The sequence below is a fragment of the Fundulus heteroclitus genome, chromosome 24 (genome assembly GCF_011125445.2).
Source record: "Fundulus heteroclitus isolate FHET01 chromosome 24, MU-UCD_Fhet_4.1, whole genome shotgun sequence".
Lineage (NCBI taxonomy): Eukaryota > Metazoa > Chordata > Actinopteri > Cyprinodontiformes > Fundulidae > Fundulus > Fundulus heteroclitus.
In genome coordinates, this window is record NC_046384.1 from 14,641,542 (window position 1) to 14,652,991 (window position 11,450).

Here is an 11,450-nt window from a genome sequence, read left to right on the forward strand (position 1 = left end):
TTTTTTCCTACGGATCCTCAGTTAGATTTACGTCTGGACTTTGACTAGGCCAATCTGACATGCAAAGGTGAACCTCCCCCCTCGTTTCTAGTCTTTAATAATAATAATTGAACTTTATTGATCTCACAATGGAGAAATACACTTCTGCATCTTAACCCATCCTCTTGGGGAGCAGTGGGCTGCCACCGTGCGGCGCCTGGGGAGCAATTGGGGGTTAAGGGTCTTGCTCAGGGACCCAGAATGGCAGCTTGTGGGAGTTGAACTCAGAACTTCTGGGACCGAAGATCTGTGCTCTAACCACTAGGCCACCACTCCCCTCCTTTTTTTTATTTTAATAATTGAACTAAGCTTTAGTAGCCAAAAGCTCCTTTTGGTCCGCCTTGAGAACTTTGTTGCATGTGTCTGCTGCCTGTATCCCCCACATGGCTGGTGTTAAATACGGAAAGGGCTTCTTAAGGCTTTTTTTTCTACACAATTAGTCAAAAATGATGACTTATTTGACATGGTGATGGTAAAAGAAAACATTTTCCGAGATCAAACCAGTAGGTATTGTTTTGTAACTTCTTTTTTTTTTTTTCCTCCCATGCCAATCTGGGCAACTGCCCCGTTTGGCCCAATCAAAACCCGATACACTACGGTTACCCTTTCTCGCGCTGATTTCGCTCAAGGAGTTGGAAAACACCTCCTTGCCACTAAATAGTAACCACCTCCAAGCTCATTTCAACGTTCATTTCGGCGACGTCTCTGCTTCTGCATGGTAATTATTGTTGCTTTTGAATGGCATCTGTCAGCTCTCCCCCTCCGATGCCACTCACTGCTCATTACAGCTATTTATGTCTCATCCTAAAGCTACAAGAAAAGTACTTTTTTTTTTTTTTTTGCTCACACCATGCATTCTTTATCATTCGGAAATCTGTGGAAGGCGTCGGGTCAGCTATCAGATTGAACCCCTTGCGTTTATCCTCGTCCGTCGGCTCCCCAGCCTCACCGCCGCAGCCGGCGCGGGATGCATTTAGATCCCTATTTATAACCTTGTTGCAGTGCAGGTTGCTCTGATGCGCCTCATTTAAAATAAGCTCGCCCCAAAAGTTGGCCTTCTTCTCGCTCACGCGGATGCAGCTAACGTCCATTATGAGGCACTCTGCGGGTGATCAGACGTGAGTCACAGGTGTTCAGAGCCCTTTGCGGAGGATGCTTTGAAAATAAAGACTCAACTTCAGGTGAAGGCGGAATGTGCACTTCACTTCTAATGGCACTACTCTGTGTAGGTGTAGGCGAACACAACTGATGCGTGGTGGTGGTGGGGGGGGGGGGGGGGGGTGTAGAGTGGTCAACTGATGAGGCACCGTGGAGGCTGAGAGCTCCGGAGAGTGCTGTGTGGGTTGGAAGCCTCCTCTCTTCACAGTCAAACACACAAATCCGAGGGAGGTGGAGGCAGCAGAGCCGGCTTCACCGGCTGCCCATTGATCAGTGGAGAGGTTGGTCGACTTAAAGGATTCAGTGTAGAAACAAGGGGGAGAGCAGAAAGAGGCTACTGGAGGGGGTGGAGGGGGGGTGGAAGGGTGTGTGTGTGTGTAGGATAGACAGAAAGATGCAAGTCCTGAAATGAAGAAGGCAGATCACAGCAGCTTTGGGGGAACCCGGGGCTTTACCCATCTGGATGAAGCTTGTTGGTAAGCACTTCATGTTTCTGCCTTTTGTACATGTGTTGCACGTACAGTCGGAGCGCTTGCTCCATCTTTTTTTTTTTCTTTCTTCTTCTTCTTTTTTTTTTTCTTATGTCTGCGTCTCAACGTTGCCCGTGTCTCTCTGCAGAGAGAAAAAAAAAAAAAAAAGAGAAGAGATGCCAGGCATTTGTGTGAGGAGTGCAGCGGCAGGAGGCTTGCCCTCTCCACTGCAGACAAAACCATTCAGGGTTGTTATCTGTTCAATTAAAAACAGCAGCAGCATCAGCAGCAGCAGTGAGCCGGCGTTGCTGCTGATGCTGATGCTGCTGCTGCTGCAGGGCTCATTCGTTTGGTTCAGAGTGGGGAGGAAAATCAGACAAAGACTTCTCGGCGTGTCCTCGGATGCGGTTTGTGCAGCGAGGGGCATCTTGAATAACACTATTGCTCTTATTGACGGGGAGTGCAAACGAGAGGAGGCTGGGAGGGGACTGGCGCTTTAATTCAACAACCCTGCACTAATCTGCTGCTCCTCTTTCTGATGGACGGGAGCCGCTAGGTGTTAAGCGGGCGTGAGGCGAGCGAAAGTAATCCGGGACGACCGCAGATCATCTGATGGTGGTGTGCAGTACCGAAAGCTTTTTTTTGTTTTTTCTCCCATTCATTTTAAATGTGTTTAACCGTAAATTAGATTGTTTTTTTTTTGTTTGTTTTTGTTTTAAGTACTGGCGTAAATAGCTGGGTAAATGCAGATCTCTCTAACTTTATTAAACTTTTTCTTTTCCATGCAGGGACATCTCCAGAAAGTTTTGTAAAGGGCAAGCCGGAGGGGGGGGGGGGGGTGACAACGATCTAAGGGTGGCTCAGCAGAATCAAAAATCAAACTCCAGGAGTTTTGATATGCTGATGCCATATTATTGATGGACGGACGGACGGATGGATGGATGGATGGATGGATGGATGGATGGATGGATGGATGGATGGATGGATGGATGGAATGGATGGATAGATAGATAGATAGATAGATAGATAGATAGATAGATAGATAGATAGATAGATAGATAGATAGATAGATAGATAGATAGATAGATAGATAGATAGATAGATAGATAGATAGATAGATAGATAGATAGATAGATAGATAGATAGATAGATAGATAGATAGATAGATAGATAGATAGATAGATAGATACCAAAGACATAAGCATAAAAAACAAAGCAATAAATAATAAAAAATGCTGGATCTAATGTAAAATTGTCCTCTTCTTAAATATGATTTCTTTAAAAACATCATGCACATGAGATGGCTCAGTTCTGTGGAGGTAAATGTTTTGTTTTTAACTAGAATAATCATAAAATAGAAGGAGACGGTGGAGAAGGAGGAGGAGGAGGCGAAGAAAACGATACAAAAAAGCAGTAATGATGGTAATAATTTAGTTTTTTTTCCTCATTGTAGGGGTCCCCTAGAAGTCCCCAGACCTCAGTCTGTGCACCCCTAAACCCGGCAGCAGCTTTAAGAACCCCCCCCCCCTTTCCCTCCCTCCTCACATATGGAGGCAACACGCGTTGACGTGTTGCGCCGCGCTTCCGACCGCTGGTGTCGGCATGCGTCCTGTGCGCACACACACACCGACGCACACATACACAGAGCACTCTCGTGGGGACATGCGGCCAGGCAGACGGCAGTCACGGTAAGTGGAGCCACTTCTTTTCCCAGACGGCACTTAATCTCCAGGGCAGGGTGGGAGCAACTTTCTCCGTCTTCGCTCGGCCGTTGTCGCTGGAAATAAAGGGAAAGTTGAACTAACACACTTTCCACCACCACCACCACCCCCCCTCTCTGTTGTTCCCCCTCGCCGCTTCTTCGCTCCTGTTCTCCATGCAGATTGCGCAACGCCGGCGTGTGATCGGGCAGAAAAGCGTGAGAATCACTTTGGGATCGTGGGATCGGAATTTACCACCGGGCTCGAAAAGCGAGGGGAGCACCGGGGCTGAAGCTCCTCCGGCGCGGCTGTGCGTTGCTTTAACCATGCGGGGACCTCCAGGGAGCACACTGAGTCCCTCCACTGGTTCCAGAAGAGGGCCCTTTCTTTCACGCGTTAAAAGTAACTTTCTACCCTATAAGCGCTTGCTTTAAGGTGCTTTTTATTATTATTTGCACTTTTTTCTTTGTTACTTTGCGACTTTAGTAAAGCGTGCGATTGTGTGTGTGTGTGTGTGTGTGTATGTATGTGTGTGTGTGTGTGGTGGGGGCAATGCGCAAAGTGTGTGGTCTTCCAAGCCCTCCACCCCCGCAGAGACGCACAGTTTGCGCGTTCGCGCGCGTGTACTCGTGCCCGCGCGCGCGCACGCACGCACACACCAGCATCAGAGCTCGGTCTGTCTCGGTTTGGCATGACTGTCTCAGGAATGCGCCCGGCTTTTTCTCTGTATTTTTCACATTAGGACCACTTTGGGAATCGCTCTGAGAAGCCGCTCTCAGAAGCGCTGCCACCGCCGTCAAGCCGCCCGCGGGTCAGAGAGCGAGTTTTCCGGTCGACGTTTTTCAAAGTAAAAGCAGAGAATCCAGGACACGATTTTTTCCTCTCTCTCTTTTTTTTGTGATCGAGATACCAGCACCTTTAAATGAAATGCGATCTTTTCAGAAATCGTACTTAAGTTAGCGATCCTATTTAAGCATGGGAGTGCAATATTCCAGCTAATTAAAAAAAGAGAAAAATCTAGCTGTTAACTTTCCGCCGTTCTGAAGGTTTCTCTGCTTTTCTGCGCGCTCGCTGAGACATCACCGATAACAGCGTCACGATTTTTAAAAGAATCTGACAGCTCTCCGTTTAAATTGTGCAGTCTCCAACCACATTTCTTCCTTCCACTAAACTTTTCGCGCTGCTTCGCGCACAGCGTGTTCGTCGGACGATTAAGAGGATAAAAACAGGGCGACTTAGCTGTCGTTTGGCCGGAATGTCCTCGCTCAACGCAGAGTCTGAAGGGTGGCAGATGGTTTCTTTTTATTATTATAATTTTTTTTGTAACACAAAAAAAAAAAAAAAAATCAGGCAGCAAACGGCCAAAACCTGAAGATGCTTGACTTTGAGTCTCAGCTTCCACTCCTGCTCAGTTTTTAGCTCCTATGTCCTTTGGCTATTTGGAAAATTGTCAGATTATTAGCTGTAGAGGGAATGACAGAAAAACAACTAATCATCTCAAACGATAACGGAATTCATTTAATTGTTTAAATGAATTACGGTGCAGGCGCTTTAGTTTAGCAGTTTTATCGGTTCAATTCGTCGGTCCAGTCAGACTGACGGAGCCGAACCGCTTTTACGCTCAGCGCGGTTTCCGGTTTGCCCTCGTCACGCCGAAGTTGACTTAACAGCAAGCAGACAGACTGAGGGAGAGAGAGAGGGAGGGTAAGGGGGGGGGGGGGGGTAGTCCCAGCCTGGAGAGACCAGAGAGGCAGAAATTCTTGTGTTTTTTGGTATGCGATTACCCAGCGGAGAACCCATGACTGAAGGGGAGGAGGAGGAGGAGCAGAGGGAGGAGGAGATGCATTCCTCGCCTTCCTCTTTAAGGTGATTGCATTTTTTTCTTTGGAGCTGCTGACATGCTCCCCCCCCCACCCCCCACGTCACGTCCCGTCCCGTCCCTCACATGACACCCCGAAGCTCTCAGCTGACGCCTCGCGCCGTGGAGAGAGCGGTCAGTTGACCTGGGCCCTGGTGATGACGACACGTCTTAGGTGCGGACTTTGACTAGGCCGTTTTAGAGAATGAATGTGCTTGACCACGTTTGCCTTCGACTCCTCAGGTGGTCTCCTCTTCTCTCTCTCTCTCTCTCTCTCTCTCTCTCTCTCTCTTCGCGGGCCCCGGAACTTGTGAACCCCCCCCCCGCGTCCGACGCGTTAAACGGGCCCAGACGGATTTGCATAAAAAGTAAAATAACAACGCCGCTCCGCCTGCTCCTCGCCGTCTCTCCGCCGAAGCCTATAATCGCCCACTCGCCTGTAACGACAATTACAATAATGGACTGATTGTTTGGATTATGGCACCAAAGTGGTTTTAGCGCACATCTGCATAATTGTTCTTAGCGATATAGGCGCTCGTGGGCTCCCCGGCTGCCATTAGCGGCGGTGACGGAAGGGAGACGTTCATGCGCTTCATGAGCAGAGGGGGGGGGGGGGGGCAAATTCTGCTCCCAAACGTGTGTGGGTGTTTTCAGCCTGGTGAGAGGGAACAAACGCACAAAGGCATTGTTTTATTATAAGTGTTTTTTGTTTTGTTTTTTTTATTGGATCTGATGGAGCAGACTGATGGAGGAGATGAATTCTGGGCCTTTGCGTTCACGCTGATATAGTTTCCCATTTGTGAACCGTCAGCTATAATCTCTGTTTAGCTTTTGTCAAAAAAGAAAAAAAAAAAAAAGAAAAAAGCAGCAGCATCACATGACCAACAGATGGACAGACACATCCGTCTGTACACGAGAAGGGGGGATTGGGTGGGGGGGTGGGGGGGGATGTAGCAGCATGATCTGGATCAACAGCTGAACCCAGATCCCCCCCCCCTCCTCTTCCTCTCTCGGTGTCTCTGTGTAAACACCAGAGGAGGGCTTGAGAACGAGGAACACGGGGGGGAAAAAAGTGCCAGTTTTGCAATCCGGCTCGTCTGTGAATGTTGTCGTCTGCAACACCTGAAACCTGCGGCGTTAATTCATCCAACTCCTCCTCCTCCTCCTCCTCCTCCTCTTCCTCCTCCTCATCTCCTGAAAGCAGGCCAACATCCCACTCGTGCAAAGAAAAAAAAAAAAAAAAAAAAAGATAACATGCTGCCTCTCTTCCTCTGGCCTCCTCTCTGTGCTAATTACTTGCCGCTGCCATGGCAACGGGTAGCACCTCTTTTTTTTTTGTGCGTTAACTTGGCCATCTAGCCCATCACAGACACAAAGACGTGCGTCCGACATCTCTTCGTCGGATGGACGAAACGCTTTAGAAGCGGACAGGTTTGCTTGCCATTCTTTAAGTAACACATACACACACAAAAAAAGAAAAATATAGGCTGTAAATCTGCGTTTTACGTTTCCAAAAAGTTCACAGACGACCCTTCTGTACGCTGGCCGTGGCGCATTCAAGTTTTTGCATAATTCATAATCCAATTTCTGTCCGCGCAGACAGCAAACAAACCCTGCAAACATTCTGCCCTGAGCTGCTTTCTGTCTCTGCAAAAAAAAAAAAAAAAGGACTCGCCAACATTGTCTTTCTGCTTAAGTTTCTGAAACAAATTTTTATGATGCAGAGCGGCTCCGACCTCCCTGCAAAGGGCTGTGATTCATTACCTCTCTCCAAGGTCTTGAGGAAACCACGTTAGGTTATTGATTAACTGAATGGGGACATTCTGTCGAGGATCCGTTCACCCTCGTATCAACGGATCCCCCATAGATATGTATCTAAGCGGGCTTCTTATGGTAGGGTGGCACATTTCTATACGTGAGCCCGCTGGAGTTTGGGGGAAAAGACTGGAATGCCTCTGCAGATTCCTCACTTATTAAACACGCAGGAATGTCATTGCACAGTGAGCAGCACATGCAGTCGATTAAGGTTGGATCGCAAGTTGGCCAGGTTTGGAGAATTTGGACTAAAAAGCTGCAAAACAGCAGTCTGGATTCCCCAAAATGAATACTAGTTAAACCCAGTTAGCCCTAAAAGTAGATCTCATTCATCCGAATGTCATTTATATATATATATATATATATATATATATATATATATATATATATATATATATATATATATATATATATATATATATTTTTTTTTTTTTTTATGTATATTTCAGCACTTCAGTTCGGACTTTAAAGGCCGAACGCTCCACTCACACTGAGCGACATAGCAGTGGGGGTCGCTGCCCGCGATTCAGGTCTGTTTGCCGAAAAATAACGATAACCAGCAATATTAGAGTTTTTGAAGCAAACACAACACTGATTTATTTTCCTCCTCACGCTGTCTCACGTCAATCCTTCTTCTTCTTCTTCTTCTTCTATCACACTTTTTCCTTCCACCAAACTTCCCCCAATCACACGTCTTCCGTGATTGTTAGGGGCCGCGACAAAACGTTTCGCGATGAAACCTCCTCCTACACCCCACCCCCCTCGTAAATATTAAACATAATATTAAACATATTAAGTTTAATATTTACGATTTGAGACGGCAGTGTGTAAAGCAAAGCAGAAGGAGCGCTTCCCCCCTCCCGCCCCCTCCCTCCCTCTCACACGTGCCTTTGTACCACATTAACGCCAGTGACCCTGGCTTTTATGAATGGGCAACATCTGGCCGTCTCATTGGCTGAGCGCCGCGGCCAATCAGGGGGGGGAGCTCACCGGCAACAGAGATGGGGGTGGATGAATGGACAAGTCAGACAGTTTTTAAAGGTCATAACCCCGCACTCAACAGCCCCCCCCCCCCCCCCCCAGTCGTAGTGTGTTTTGTTTGCCTCCGTACTGTAGGTGTGTGCGACTCACACGCTGACCTACTTGGTTCACTGCGGCCTTCTATACATAGCTGTGGGAAACGCAGGCAGACAATCACACCCCCCCGGTTAAAATTAGCAGTCAGGGCCACCTGTGCGCCTCTTACAAAAAGGCGGAAACATCAGAGCAGGCCGAGGAGGGACGGAGGGAGCAGGGAGGAAGGAAAAAGGGGGTCGGGATGGAGACATTGATCACTCTGCTGCTCGTTCTCTCCTTTTTTTTTTTTTTTTTTTTATCCCCACTGCGACACAGGGAGACATTGTTAAGCGGTTAGGATTTGAGGACGAAGAGGGGGGGGGGGGGGGGTTTAGAGGTCCAGGCCAAGTGGAGTTCACATACCGCTTGGCTGGAGCACTGCCAGATTTCTCAGAGCACATAGGTGGAATATATATATATATATATATATATATATATATATATATATATATATATATATATATATATATATATATATATATATATATATATATGAGGAGAGGGGACATATTGAGGCCCGGGAGCCATTAAACACCTTGAACAAACCCAACATGGTGAAAGAAGGCAAGAAAGAAAGGAAGGAAAGCGTTCTGCTTTCTAAATAATTACACATCCAGCCTGCCAGATGCCCCCCCCCCTCTTCCTGCCCTTCCATATAACATGTTGTCACTGTATAGCAGAGAGAGAGAGAGAGAAAGAGAGAGAGAGAGAGGAAAAAAAACGTGAAGTTTCCTGCCTTTGTTGTTACAGACAACCGACAGGAAGCCCTCGTCTTCTTTAACTGACGTTCACGTTAAAAAAGCTGCCACCTCGTTTCCTAGAAATCACCAGTTTTCTCAGCCCACACTCGCTTTTTGTTCCCGTGAGTTTCCACCAGAATGAAAAACGACGGTGGGCGGAAAAGGAAAAAAAAAAAAAAAAAAAAAAAAAAGTACGAGCAACCTTCAGCTGATTTAAATGTTTTATATAATTATTATTTTTTTTTTTACTCGTGTTTGCAGTTATACCGTCAAAAGTCCAACCTTAATGTTTCCCTTCCCTCTTTTTCAGGACAGGAGACTGACTCTCCAGGAGAGGCGATGGACGTCTGAGGCATTCGTCTACGGCTGTCACAGTCAACATCTGGACGGCCATCTTGTTTTGGAGCAAATCTTTTAAACGCCGAAAAGTAAAGAAGAAAAAAAAAAGTGCTCCTTTTTAGCATTTGTACTTCTGGGTCTTTGCATGTTTTTTTTTTTTCTTTCTTTCTATGTAATGAGTGATGCGAGCATCCACTGGCGCTTCTCTGAGCGAGCCCCTCCTTCTGTACGCCCACCGCCACTCCTCAGCGAAAAATATTACTCTGGGGAAAAAAACCCAGTCTATTCATCATCTAACTTATCGGATCGCATAAGAATTTTGCAGCAAGTTTCAGAGATGACCTGTAGCTATTTAGGATTTTAAACTAAGGATGTTTTGCTAATAATAATAATAAAGCAAAACCGTAGTTTAATCAGACGTCAAGTTGAGCATCATTAGTCAGCAGGGGTGCACAGTTGTACTTCCTGCAGTGCAAAACACCAGGGGGCGCTGCTCCCCACTGACTGGACGCGCAGGAATAATATATATATAAAACACAACTTATTTTGTATAATTCTCCACCCCGGGCAGCATGCCGCCCCGGGCACAGAGCCCTATATAACAAACGTCTTCTTAAATTAATTTTCTCCAGGTTATGATTCCCAGTCAATAATGGTTAATAAATTCTTCATGTTGAAGTGCCACTTAAATTTATACATAAACTCACTCTGAGAGTTTTCTTTTTTTGCACTTTCGTCCATTCTGACCATCCCACAGCATGATACTCCACTGCCGTGCTTCACTATGCAGACGGTGTTTGTAGGGTAACCCTTTGCATGGTTTAGCTTTTATCTAATTTGGCCCTGGTATAACTTTCCACATCTTTGTGTCCTGCCTGCCTGTCTGTGGGTGGATTCTTTCGGGGGTTTTCCCCTTTAAAGAATAGCCCCTTTCTTGCCACTCGGACATGAAGTCCAGCTTTGTGGAGGCTTGAAGTTGTTGAATGCTCAGATAGGGGTCAGTCTGTGCCGTTAGAGCTTTGCAGCTCGTTCAGATTTGGTTTTTGTTTTGTCTGTTGCTCAACCAGATGTTTTTTTTTTGTCTAATTTGGTGACTGTCCAGTTTCTTGGCCATTTCCTTCCAACGAAATGCATCAGATAACCCAGCCTATGAGCTCAGACAGGGCGAATGTACAATTTATCCCTAGCTTGAAATGCTAATTTATGAGATGTGGTGACAATTCTTAATTTTTTTTAAAGTGTTTTTGTTAGTTTTGTGTTGAATAATTAGCTTATTAAACAAACAAACAAAAAAAAAAAAGAATGACAACGGAAAAAAGCACACGCCGCCAGCAGGAAATTTACGTTTAGTTGCTCATTTCTTTATTGTAAGAGCGCCGCTCGCTGAGAAACCTTATAAATGTTGGAAACGTTGGGTCCATTTCCCCCTTAATGGTGCCACGTTTGTAAGAAAAATACATTTGCAGGCTCGTGTCGTGGAGTGCCTGATTGAAATTGGAAGAAACGAGACATGGCGGCTGTTTGGTGCATTTCTTCCTGTATCAAACTGGGGCCTCAGAGGTGCGTCGGGCAATCGCGCGAATTCAGAACAGCCTGACACCTTCCTCCTCACCAGGAATGCCTCAAACGAAGTCTAGTTTAATTATGGAGAGACGCCCCTTCATTAAAGCAAGGACAGCATCGACCAAATACACTTATTTACTATTTATGCCAAGTCTGCATAGTGCTACATATTAAGTCTGGAGCTCGCTCAGATTGCTTTAACAATCAACGCAATAAAAAAAACAAAAAAAAAAACAATATCCTCCTCCGGGGTTGTTGCAGGAAGTGTGAAATAAGATCCGCATCACCCTCACCTGAAGAGCCGACACCAGTAAATGACTTTTTCATGCTTGTTGCCGACAAAAGGAAATTGGCAGGACATTTAGAGGTGAAGGTGCAAGTAGGAAAAGGGTGTCTGGGTGCTGAATTGTTTAAAACCATGTTTTTCTTTTAAAAAAAAAAAATCTGTATTCACAACATTGTGATGGTTTCTGTAAGGAAAATCTGGCTGAAATTGTGTTTTTTTTTTTTTTTTTTGCATCATTACAAGCTGCATCTCACAGGGAGTTACGTCAGCGGCGGTCGCAGCTCGACGCCGTCCCCCGGGTGGCCAGCGTTTGCTCAGTAGTCAGTGTAGATCCTGTGGGGCTGGCAGCAGCTACATCTGGCTACT

The 11,450-nt window shown here is 46.2% G+C and overlaps 1 long non-coding RNA gene across 1 annotated transcript; it reads left to right on the top strand.

Moving 5' to 3' along the window:
* Window positions 1–1,556: 1,556 nt before the first annotated feature.
* Window positions 1,557–9,929, top strand: LOC110367466. Its single transcript, XR_004928015.1, has 2 exons — window positions 1,557–1,673; window positions 9,207–9,929. It is a non-coding gene; the product is annotated as an uncharacterized LOC110367466 (long non-coding RNA).
* The last annotated feature ends 1,521 nt before the right edge of the window (window positions 9,930–11,450 follow it).